We start from the raw sequence: 11,274 nt of genomic DNA on the forward strand, positions 1-11,274 counted from the left end.
AAGACATAAAAGTGTTTAGAACTGTTATTTCTTCATGTAGTCTGCACTGAAATGGAGCAAAGGATCATGGTCTATGTAGTTCCCTGTCATTTTAAGCTATTGCTGCGCCATAACAATGAATTTAAGCAGAGAAACTTGTGATTCGATATATTATGATGGTCCCATTATATTACTGAGAGACTTTTGACGATACGGTATCACGATATTTCAGTTATTGTTACATCCCTTCATTCTAACATGTCTTAAAGCTCACAAGAGTCAATTTAATGTAATAAAAATTACGTTTAAGGACCCAAATTTCTTCATCGATCTAAAACTCAACATGAACTTGGCTCACACTCAGTTACTCCCAATTCAGAGCACTATTTACAACAATCAGCATATATCCTGGTAATGAAACTACTGCACATCGCATCAGGTTTGTGAAGTTGTAGTGTACACTTTTGTATCATGTTTTTGTACATTTATGGAGAATTGTCGTGTGGGAGCATGGGTGAGGTAGACTTGTGGGCAGAAAACTGGACAGAATCTTACTGCTAACCCCAAAATCCAAACTTATTCAGATGGTTAGGGTTAGACCAAATTTGACCAAATTTCTGGGCGTCACTCTCGATGATAATCTAACTGGGTGACCAGAAAAATGAATAAAACTCTTGGTATTATGAGAAAAGTTTGTACATTTCTGGACTCTATGCTTACTTTATACTATAGTTTAACTTATCCCTATCTGTCATATTGTAATATAGTCTGGACAAGCACTTTCTCTACTACTCTGAACAAAATATTATTGGTGCAAAAATGTTTTGTTAGCATTACAACTCATTACATGCCACTGTCCTTTGCATTGTCTGCTAATTTATTCACCAAACTTAAACATTAATCTCATAGATATTAAGAATGTTATCAAATTTGTATATTTATATATGAAATTCTTTATAATTAAACAACGATCCCCAAACATTTCACATTTTACTTTAAAATCAAAGCAGAGATTCATAGATATAATGTCAATAATGTTCAATTTTAAATGTATTCATAAATCGAGGCTTTAATATAACCTCTTTCAATACATACTTTTTATCTTTTTTTTTTTTTTTTTATTGTTATGTTATACGTGAAAAATAAATTAATTAAAATAAATAAAAACTGTGAGGAAAGTTTGACTAGGGCCTGGGAGAGATCACAAAATTACTCAAACATGCATGGATGACATCTAAAATCTCTTCAGGCATTTTTTTTATTTATTTATTTATTTTTTTTTGATGAAGGAACAACTTTAGAACATGGTAGAAAGCTCAGAAAAGTCGATTTTGCATAATACCCCAGGCTTAACAAGCTCGCCACTCCACAGATCAGTCAATAACTTTCATGTCTTCACGCACAATGTCATACTGTGGAACATTCCGGGCACAAGTTGTGAAGTTGTAGTGTATTGTTTTGTATCTTAAGGAGAATTATCCTGTGTGTCCATGAGTGACGTAGACTTGTGGGCGGAGCAACTGGATAGAATCTTACTGCTAACTGTGAGGAAGGTTTGAATAGGGCCTGGGAGAGATCACTAAATTACTCAAACATGCATGGATGACATCTGAAACCTCTTTAGGCATGTTTTTGATGAAGGAACAATGTTGAAACGAGGTAGAAAGCTCCGAAAAGTCGATTTTGCATATTACCTCAGGCTTAACAGGCTCGCCACTCCACAGATCAGTCAATGAGTGCGTTTACATGCACATGAGTATCATTGATGGGGTTTTTTGAGTAGCCCAGTTTCGTCATGATGCATGTCTACGGTTTCAGTATCCCGGTTATGGCAGTATTCCGGTTATGAGAAACCAGTGCTGTAGCTGGTATTTTTCTGATAGTCACCGGGATACTGTGGCATGTAAACGCAGTATCTCAGTTACTGCAACATAAATTTGAGTGCGCATGTGTCCAAAAGACAAATACTTTTAAGTCTTTTTCAGTCTTTGAGTGAAATGATAGCTCTAAACCTGCACAGGAATCTGCACTCATACGACCTGCACATGTATGATCGCCGAAAAGTTAAACATGAAACTTCTCCTATAAGATAAATGCACAGAACAGACTCACCATCATCAGGAACTCCTCTGTCACAGAAAAAACACATATATTCCACTGAGTTGTGTCCTTTAGTCCGACAGAAGCTGAATCGCATCAGCGGCACAAGGAGCGAGCTGTTTTTATCGGCGCTAGGGTTAGGGTTAGTTTATGTTAATTAGCCATACGGTCTTAGTTTCAGTAAAACGTAAACAAATGTGACAAAGCTGAATTATCTGATCAAACGGGCTGATGTGGTTCATATGTTATAAAAGCCGAGTTTATTTACGCAGAATATTTAAATAAAACATCTACACGTTGGGTTTGATCTGTGCAGTGGATTGTGGGATACCTCACAGCTCCGTACCTCTGGTTAGAACCCACGGATCTATTAAAATAACCTCCCGAGCTTCCTGTTTGTGTTTTTCCTGGTTTATTAACTGAAATTAGGTTCATTTTTGCGCTTGTGCATTTGTAAGATTATGTCAAGAAACCGGGATACTCTATTTGATCATGTACACACGAATACGAGTGCCCCGGTTTCTCAGCTTGCATGTAAACGCAGTATCCTGAATACTGACATAACCGGGATACTGATGTGCATTTATACACACTCAATAACTTCCGTGTCTCCAAGCACAATGTCGTACTGTGGAACATTCCAGGCGTAACAATACCATCTCCATGGAGTCAAGCGGGCTCCACAATGCACCTTTAAGTTCTAGAAATTCTCTCCATAGTAAAATCCTCCTAACCTAGTGGAGTCCCGGGTGTCCTTGATACATGGGTTGAATAATGAAAGCGAGCCTGATTGTGCTTGCAGTCCACGGTCGCCGCGGTGATTAAAAGTGATGAGATGGAGGAGATGGAGGTGGGCCCTGTCCCCGTGGAGACTGAGGGGGGGGTGACGGGGTGAGGGGAGAGAGATGGCGAGGCGGGGAGGGGAGGGGGGAGTGGAGCTGTCGGCGCCCCGGACCAGTCTGAGTGCGGATGCCTCTGTGTGTTCATCCGAGCCGAGCCGGGCGTCTGCGAGGGGTCAGGACTGGGACAGCGGGTGCACACATTTACATAGCCAATAACAATCAGATAACTAGAATATTCAGATTTCACAATAATTAGATTTGGCTTTTGGGGTGTGTTTACCGTCGTCAAAAGTCTCAAAAATCAGATCATTCATACTAAAACTATTATCGACACTGGATACTCATTTGAGCAGCTATTGATACTAAAACAAGTCACATTCACAAGAAAGACATGAACCTTCCCTGAATTATCTTTCAGAATAATCTTGAGCTGTTTCAGAACAAGTATAAGAGCACAAAGACTTGTATACGCCCATGGACCGATATGGAACCTACCTGGACCACTGAGGATTACACAGATATAACCCTGCATTCGATTAAATTCTGACTCCCACTTGGACCTCGGATTTGACGTCACGTGAAGCATTTTATTATGTTCCACGTGTCGGACTACGTGGATTATGATTATGACTATTCCCTCATCTTATAAAAAAAAAAAAACGCTGCTACTTTACTTGATTTAATATTTGAAATTGGCACTTCATTTTATGTTTAGATTTCTCTTCCGTTACAACCTTACTGACGTTAACACCCATTACATCAAGTATTTGTTCAATATTGGCCTCACCACAAAAAACTGACTACCAAACCCGCAGGCAGTGATACAGACGCGGTAAAGTACTGCAGTAATATGAGTGACTGAAAGTGTCCAGACACAATGAAAACACTTGATATTTACACGTCACAGTGGGTGCAGCCAGCTTGGATTCTGACTCGGAATCCTTGTTCGGTCTAGTTTTTCTGCCACCGAGGTCCTGTTTGCGTCATCCCAGGAAAAGTGTTGCTAGACAACTTCCTCGGAAAACCGATTTGGAAGGAAAATCGAACGCAGGGTGAGACCCACATGCACAGGAAAAACTGGAGGGTTACAATTTCAGGGTAAAATATTTCAGTTGTTTTTAAGACAAAAAGTGTTATTTTAACTATCTGAAAGTTAAATGCGGGTTTGAGTTGGGGTTATTTGTCAGAGTTGATATGGTTGAAGTTAATTCAACTTCTCTTGGTGTTAATTTGGCTCCTCCCACCCACCACTTCAAACTCCTGCGAGAGAATACCAGTTTGAACTAGTTTTGTACTTAATTTTATCTTAAATTAACTAGAATAAAGTGTAAAACTAAAACACCTCTGTGCGTTGTTGAGCTAAATCAGGATAACCCTACAAAGTGTTATCCTTTTACTCTCTAAACATTAATTTAACTCTTGATTTAGGGATTAAACAGGAATTTTGGTCCAGTGTTACTTAATTAACATTTCCAAAAATGTTAAATTAACTCTGAAACAGATTGGACTCATAAATTCTGAGAAAATGTTAAAACTGATTCTGTGAGAGTCAATTCTAATAGTCCACTTTTTGCTTAATGTTGAAAATGACATTGTATCATCTAAATAATGTTATTAACATGGTATAAGAATCAGTATTCAGTATCGAGTCTATTCTTTAGTATCAAAAATTGAGTTTAAAATTTTAGTACTGTGTGTTTACATGCACAAGAGAAATCTGATCACCAAAAACACCTGGTGATAAGTAACAATCAATGGATTTTTGCACTAATTGTTGTATTTGGAAGTACAATGAATCTTAAAATAACTCTTTCAATCTTTAACATTTTCTCTTCTACTTTTCCCACATTAGTTTGCCATTTTTGCTTTAGTCGTCTTTGTCTAAACCTGCACAGGTATGAATAATTAGAAAGAAACTCAGATTACACACATCAGGTGTTAACTGCCTGTTTACGTTACATTTTCATAATCTGATAACTCAAGAAAAAAATTATATTGATCCGGAGGCCAGCGACGAGATCTACCAAGACTAGGCCTGTCACAATAATTACTATATTCGTACTATTTCGTTCAATATTTGAAAACTGGAGCAATATGTTTTGGGCTTCAGTATTTATCATGAGGATTTTTTCTTTTTTTTCATTTTATTTTTATGTAATAATTTAAGATTTGAGATTGAGATTTCCCTATAAATACAATAAAGTGTACCTTAACCATGACATTTTTGGTAATTTCTTTGATATATTAACTCTCTAAAAGGATTATAAAGAAGGATGGATTATTATTATTATTCGGTTATTTCTTCCCACCCTCCGTACAAACTCTGGTTTACTTGGAAAAAACAAATTTAATCCTTCAGGAGGGAATCTAAAAATAGAAGGTGTTTGGGTAAAAAAGAACAATTCAATTTCAAGTTTGGTTCTGCATTTCCCAGTTTTCCATTCATTCCCAGCATCATTACGGCCGTATTGGTGTTTTCTGGCACCACTCACCGACCACAGAAACAGCGATAATGCTATTGCCTCAGCTCTACTGCGCGCACCAGGATCTCCAAACTCCAATAAGGCCCTGCTTAGGCGCATTTTCCACTGTCATTAAAAGTCTGAAAAAGTTTGAGCTGAAACTTTGTCAAACCACCCATCTGCAGGGCTGCTACTCTCTTTATTACACTATACTGCTGACAAAATAACAATGAGGCCATCAGGACCATCTGGAGAAGCAACGGGACCACGCCTTCGAAAAGGAACACATAAAGAAAGACAGCCGATTCGATCAACTTTTTGTTTTAGAAAAGAAGACATATTGAGCTCGCGTCTGGCTCTAGTTTTAATCTGCAACACAAGTGGATCATCATGTTATAATTTGTAAATTGTAAATCTCAATATTCGTCTTAAATGACTTACAGAAATAAACAAGTCCGCTGAGTTCTGCGTTGGAAAACAGAAGTGTCCAATGGGAGCTGACGTCGCCATTAACGTCATGACAACAAAGCAAACTTGAAAAGAAAACTTGGGGGGAGTACTAGTGTTGTCATGATACTAAAACGTCAAACACAATTTTGATACTAAAGAAATATCTCGATACTCAATAGCGATTCTGATACACAAATGATTCAACACAAAACACACCATGTGATCTTACACTAGTTCTGATAAAACTCAAGATGAAGCAGATCAGGAAAGCTCCAATTGTATCCAGTATTGATACTTGATAATAGTTTTAGCGTTGATTAGAATCTGATTTTCAATACTTTAGAAAACCCTCGAGTGTACACAAAAATGCTTTTAAATACAAAACTGTTGATAGAATGATCGGAATCTACTGTAAACGGAATCATCATTGAGGTTACATTTACACTGAAACGAATCACCGTATCACCACGTCACCGCAGAAATGATCTGTACACAGACACATCGTTTGTGTGTCCGCAAGCCTTCCCTGTCCACACAACTTTGAGCAAATTTGTTTATGTTTTACAGAAACGAAGCTTAGAACCGCATGGCTAATTTGCATAAACTGAGTGCTCAAAAAACAGCTTGTTATTGTGCGCTGATGCGGTTCAGCTTCTGTCAGACTAAAGTGGAATATGAGTGTTTTTTCTGTGACAGAGGGATGTTCTGCTGATGGTGAGTGTGTTCTGTGTTTCTATCGCGTTGGAGATGGTTCATGTTAAACTTTTCAGAGATTATACGTCTGCAGGTCGCACACATAGATCGATATATGAATGGACATACAGTATATTCTAGCCTCTTAGTGTTTTGGCGGTGAATTACTTCGTGCCGCATGGACCTACGTCAGTGTATCAGTGTTTTCAGGCGTCCACACGGTGCCGGATCAGATCTGTACTCAAATGAATTCGTGGGCACCAGATCGTTCCGTCTCTGGAGCCGTTTTCAATCAGATTAGTGTGGACGAACACTGCATCCACAACGAAAATGACTCAAATACGTACTAGTGTGGACGGGGCCTAAATCAGCAATAAGACTTATCTCACCACTACTCACTCTGTTCCTGTGTGATGACTTAGTTTGAAAGTGACATATTTTTGGTCATTCTGATGGTCGTTCTTGAACAAATGCCACTAAACAAAAGCCAGGGCCAGGGCCAGTGTTTGTCTTATGGGATGTGCCTCTTTAATGTGGTTTTGTGGTCCAGTCGTCAGGGGAAAACTAAACGCTTCGCTCACATTACAACTTACTAAAGGCATCTCCAAAACTGCCAAACTGTTTATGTCTGTCAGAACTGTCCTGACAGATATTTTACAGCGGGACACATCCAGGCTCACAGTTTCGGTACATTTTAGCAGCTAACTTTTCTGTCAGAGGGACAGACAGTCTCTCTGTTGTTGTGCATGTGAGGCTCTTCAACTCACAGCCGGCCACATTATTACAGGCACTAAATCAGGCAATGTCAGTATGAAGTGTCAAGTATGTGAAGTCTGGGCAAAGTTTCAACTTTCACTTTGGAGGATCATACGCTCTCACTGTCCCCACTGTAGATCCACTGAACTGGGCTTTTTCAATGTCACGAAACAAAGAAATTTATTGTAAGGACTTATACAATGAGCATTAACATTAAGAAGTTGCCGATACGATACATACCTCGATACCTACGCCACGATACGATACCTATCTCGATATATTGTACACTTTTGATTTGAAACTATATATTTAAAATAGATTTGATACAGTAAAAAAAAAAAAATCATGGCTGTGATACTAAAAGTCTAGCCTGATGCATCAACTGGTTTTACTTCGTTTCACTTCGTACAAACCGTCTGACCTTGCGGCAATAGAATCTGTTCGCTCGACAGTAGGCGGGTACTTTTTATTGTTTAAGCAATCGCTGCCGTTTGGTCCTGATGTATGTAATGCACCGCTTACGGGACTAACTGGTATATTAAGCTTTTCCCAAATCCCGTAGGAAGAAGGGCAATAACGTCTTTCTCCTTGATAAAATTCACCAAACATTCTCTTTGTTCCGGCTTTAAATCCTCGATCTCTGAAATCGTTGACAACACTGAATATATGGCTCTTCGCTGATTGGCTGGTGCCCGAACTTGCACTTCCGGTGTTTTTGCGAACTGTCTACTGTATTTTGATTCCTGACCTAGTCGCTGGAGAGAAATTAAATTGAGCGGAGGCACTAGGTGGTGCCAGAGTGGCTTCTAAAAGTCTTTGTTAAACCACTTCTTGTGCAAAGTTCATATGAAACACAAACAATTTAATCCTCAAAACAGTGAAAATGTCAAATGTGTCGCATAAACGAGTTACCTTCCTCTGAACAAACAACAAAACTGTAGCACTGTAACAAAATACTTTAGTCAAATATACCAAAAAATACTTTAGGTGTGTATTGGAACTGTTTTGTGTTGTGTTCTTCCAGCCTGCTGGGGGGGCGCTAGTTGTGATTTTGGTGATATATTTAGCCAGTAGGTGACAAGAAGTAAAACTACTAGCTTGAAAATGTCAGTCAGTCCATGAGGTGTTTTGCGGTTAGATCTGAAACCATCCTCTCATTTCCAGCCCTTTGAGTGGCAATATGAGTAAGTGTTTATATTAAAAATGAATGTTGACAAGTGCATTTGTAGCATTTTGTTGAAGTTTGTAGCATTTTATAGATATTTGAGATTTGAGTTCCAGTAGTGGTATTTGAGTTGTGTGTATTACTTCTCAGCTAACATTGGCCATTTAATTGTCTATATAATGTAACTTTGATGTACATTGTTGATTTTACAACTTTCTGAATACCCTTTTGTATTTTGTTACAGTTTCACACTTTTTTGCATTAAATCCTGGTCAAAGACAACACCTGCCTGTTCCTTGGAGGAAGTGATGCAAGAGAGAGTTTAGCTGGCTGTGAATCTCAATTAGGACAAGGGGTCACGTTGAGTGTAACAGTACAAGGTGATATATCGATACAGCAGCCCATGATATCGATACTGTATCATCACATTAAACAATACGGTATATAGGGTATCCCCAGGTTTGACTACCCCAAATTTAAGACCACTTAAAAGAAAATTAAGACCAACATCACCCCCATTATGCGGGCGAAAAACACCAGATCCAATTCTTGTAACGACCATTACTCACTGCTATTAATAACAAAGAACACTTATTATAAAATCTCATTCAGAACTCATTTCTAGTACCGTATTTTCCGCACTATAGGGCACGCTCTTAAGAGTCTAACCCCATCAAAATAAAACTGCGCGCCCCGCAATCCAGAGCACCCTATACACAAATCCACTCGGGTGTCGAAGCACGTCTTCAGTAAACTTACAAAGCCGCAAACACACACGGAGTAGAGAGCGACCGCGCGGCAAAAACACCCACAGCCACACTCATGACTCCACGCCGACGAGGAACACAACGAAGGAACGAACCGAAAAAGCGAGCGCAATGTGCCACTTCTAGACACAACTGAACAACCGAGTCACTGCGACAATCCGTTGGTCCCAGACAGCACCCTCCCTACACGCCACAACTGAACAAAGCCCAGAGTCACCGTGAACGCCACAAACAAAAGTCCCACTGACCCATCCAACTGTTGTGTTTCGTTTAAAGTCCCACGCGGTTTATTTGTGAAAAAAGTTCGAAAATGCTTGTAAAATGGACAAAAACGCATTTATGACATTCTAACAAGACAAACTAACCTTTGACATTGTCTTGTCTCACATTCTTTCAAAGTGCTTCAACCAGAGAAAGAAAGAGAGAAAGATGTAGAGTTCCTATCCCTGTGGAGGAAGACAGAGAGAGAAAGAGGTGTAGTGCCCGACCTGGTGGAGTGAGACAGAGGAGGAGCTAGAGATAAAGACTGGACTGCAGAACGGTTGAGAATACAAAAAAAATAGGCTCATGAAATTTAAGACTTTTGTGAAAAAAATAAGACTTGGGTCACATAATTAAAGACTTAAGACCCTGTGGCTACCCTGATATATCAATATTTCAATATTTTTACACACCCCTAATCAATACAGATATTCAAAACCAATATTTTTCTGTGCTGCCCTGGTCTCTGAGTGCCATTTTTGAACACACTAATCAGTCAAAATGGAAAAAGAGCGTGAAGCGCATTCAAAAATCGCTCTTATCAAATATCAAAGGCTGCAATTTTCGAGAACCAATGTTTCCTCATAAACAAAATCTCCTGCCATATTCGGCACATAAACACTGATAACTCCAGTAGAGATCTGTACAAACACGCTCTCAAATGTGACTCTGGTACTGGTTTGTCAGATCTTTTTTAAGTCTTAATGTCACTTCTTCTGGCTGCGTTTAAAATGTGAACTTTGAACAGAATCACGTTATTACAGCATAAAGCACAAATCTAATGACAATCAGAATCCGTGTGTCATTCGTTTATTTGTTTTTTAAAACAAAAGCAGAAATAAGAAAAGAAAAAACAACAGTTTTCTTCATTATTTGTCTCCAAAACCAAAATGAAAAAACAGATAACGGTTTCAATTTTCAATTTTGTGTTTAAATGAATAATGGAAAAAACGGATAACGGCTGTTTCCCGTTTCTGTGACTTAAACTGAGATGCCGGACTGAACCAGGACTACACCAGGACTAAACCAGGACTACACCAGGACTACACCAGGACTACACCAGGACTACATACTTACAGGAACTACACCAAGACTACACCAAGACTAAACCAGGACTAAATTGGTCTCAGTCCCGGTCTCATTTCTGGTTTCAGTCTCGGTCTGGTCCCGGTCTCATTTCTGGTCCAGGTCTGGTCCCAGTCTGATCCTGGTCTGATCCCGGTCTGGTCCCGGTCTCGGTTCCAATCTCAGTCTGGTCCCTGTCCCAGTCCTGGTCCCAGTCTCGGTCCCCGTCTCGGTCCCAGTCTCAGTTTAGACCTGGTTTACATCTGGTTTACATCTGGTTTAGACCTGGTTCAGTCCTGGTTCAGTCCTGGTTCAGTCCTGGTTCAGTCCTGGTTCAGTCCTGGTTCAGTCTGGCATCGCAGTTTAAGTCACGTAAACGGGAAACAGTCCTTACTTCTTTTTTTTCCATTATTCATTTAAACACAAAATTGAAAACGTTATCCATTTTTTCATTTTGGTTTTGGAGACAAATAATGAAGAAAATTGTTGTTTTTTCTTGTTCTTATTTTTGGTTTTATTTTGAAAAACGAATGGTACACAGCTTAATCCGTGTGCTTGCTTGATATTTTTTCCTAATTTGTGCAGGTTTAACTAAAACGAGTGCTTCGATTCAGTGATTAAACAAAGCATAACTTAGGGCCAAACACCTGATTGAAGAGAATCCTAACAAACTAGCCTCTGTAGGAGCTTTTGCCCATAGAATTACATACAGTGATGTTTAAATGGTCTAGAAT

At 39.1% G+C, this 11,274-nt stretch overlaps 1 protein-coding gene and 1 long non-coding RNA gene across 3 annotated transcripts in view; one reads left to right on the forward strand and one right to left on the reverse strand.

Annotated features, from left to right (window-relative positions):
* Nucleotides 1-11,274, reverse strand: part of extl3 (exostosin-like glycosyltransferase 3) — a 121,913-nt gene that overhangs the window by 69,168 nt on the left and 41,471 nt on the right. The window lies entirely within an intron of this gene.
* LOC129407695 (uncharacterized) overlaps nucleotides 8,357-11,274 on the forward strand; it is a 9,437-nt gene continuing 6,519 nt past the window's right edge. Inside the window, exons 1-2 of the long non-coding RNA XR_008631676.1 lie at nucleotides 8,357-8,466; nucleotides 8,692-8,827. This is a non-coding gene — a long non-coding RNA (uncharacterized LOC129407695). The remainder of the gene's footprint in view (nucleotides 8,467-8,691; nucleotides 8,828-11,274) is intronic.

Source organism: Boleophthalmus pectinirostris, unplaced genomic scaffold (genome assembly GCF_026225935.1).
Source record: "Boleophthalmus pectinirostris isolate CB_2022bp ecotype Guang Dong unplaced genomic scaffold, ASM2622593v1 HiC_scaffold_13, whole genome shotgun sequence".
Taxonomy (NCBI): domain Eukaryota; kingdom Metazoa; phylum Chordata; class Actinopteri; order Gobiiformes; family Gobiidae; genus Boleophthalmus; species Boleophthalmus pectinirostris.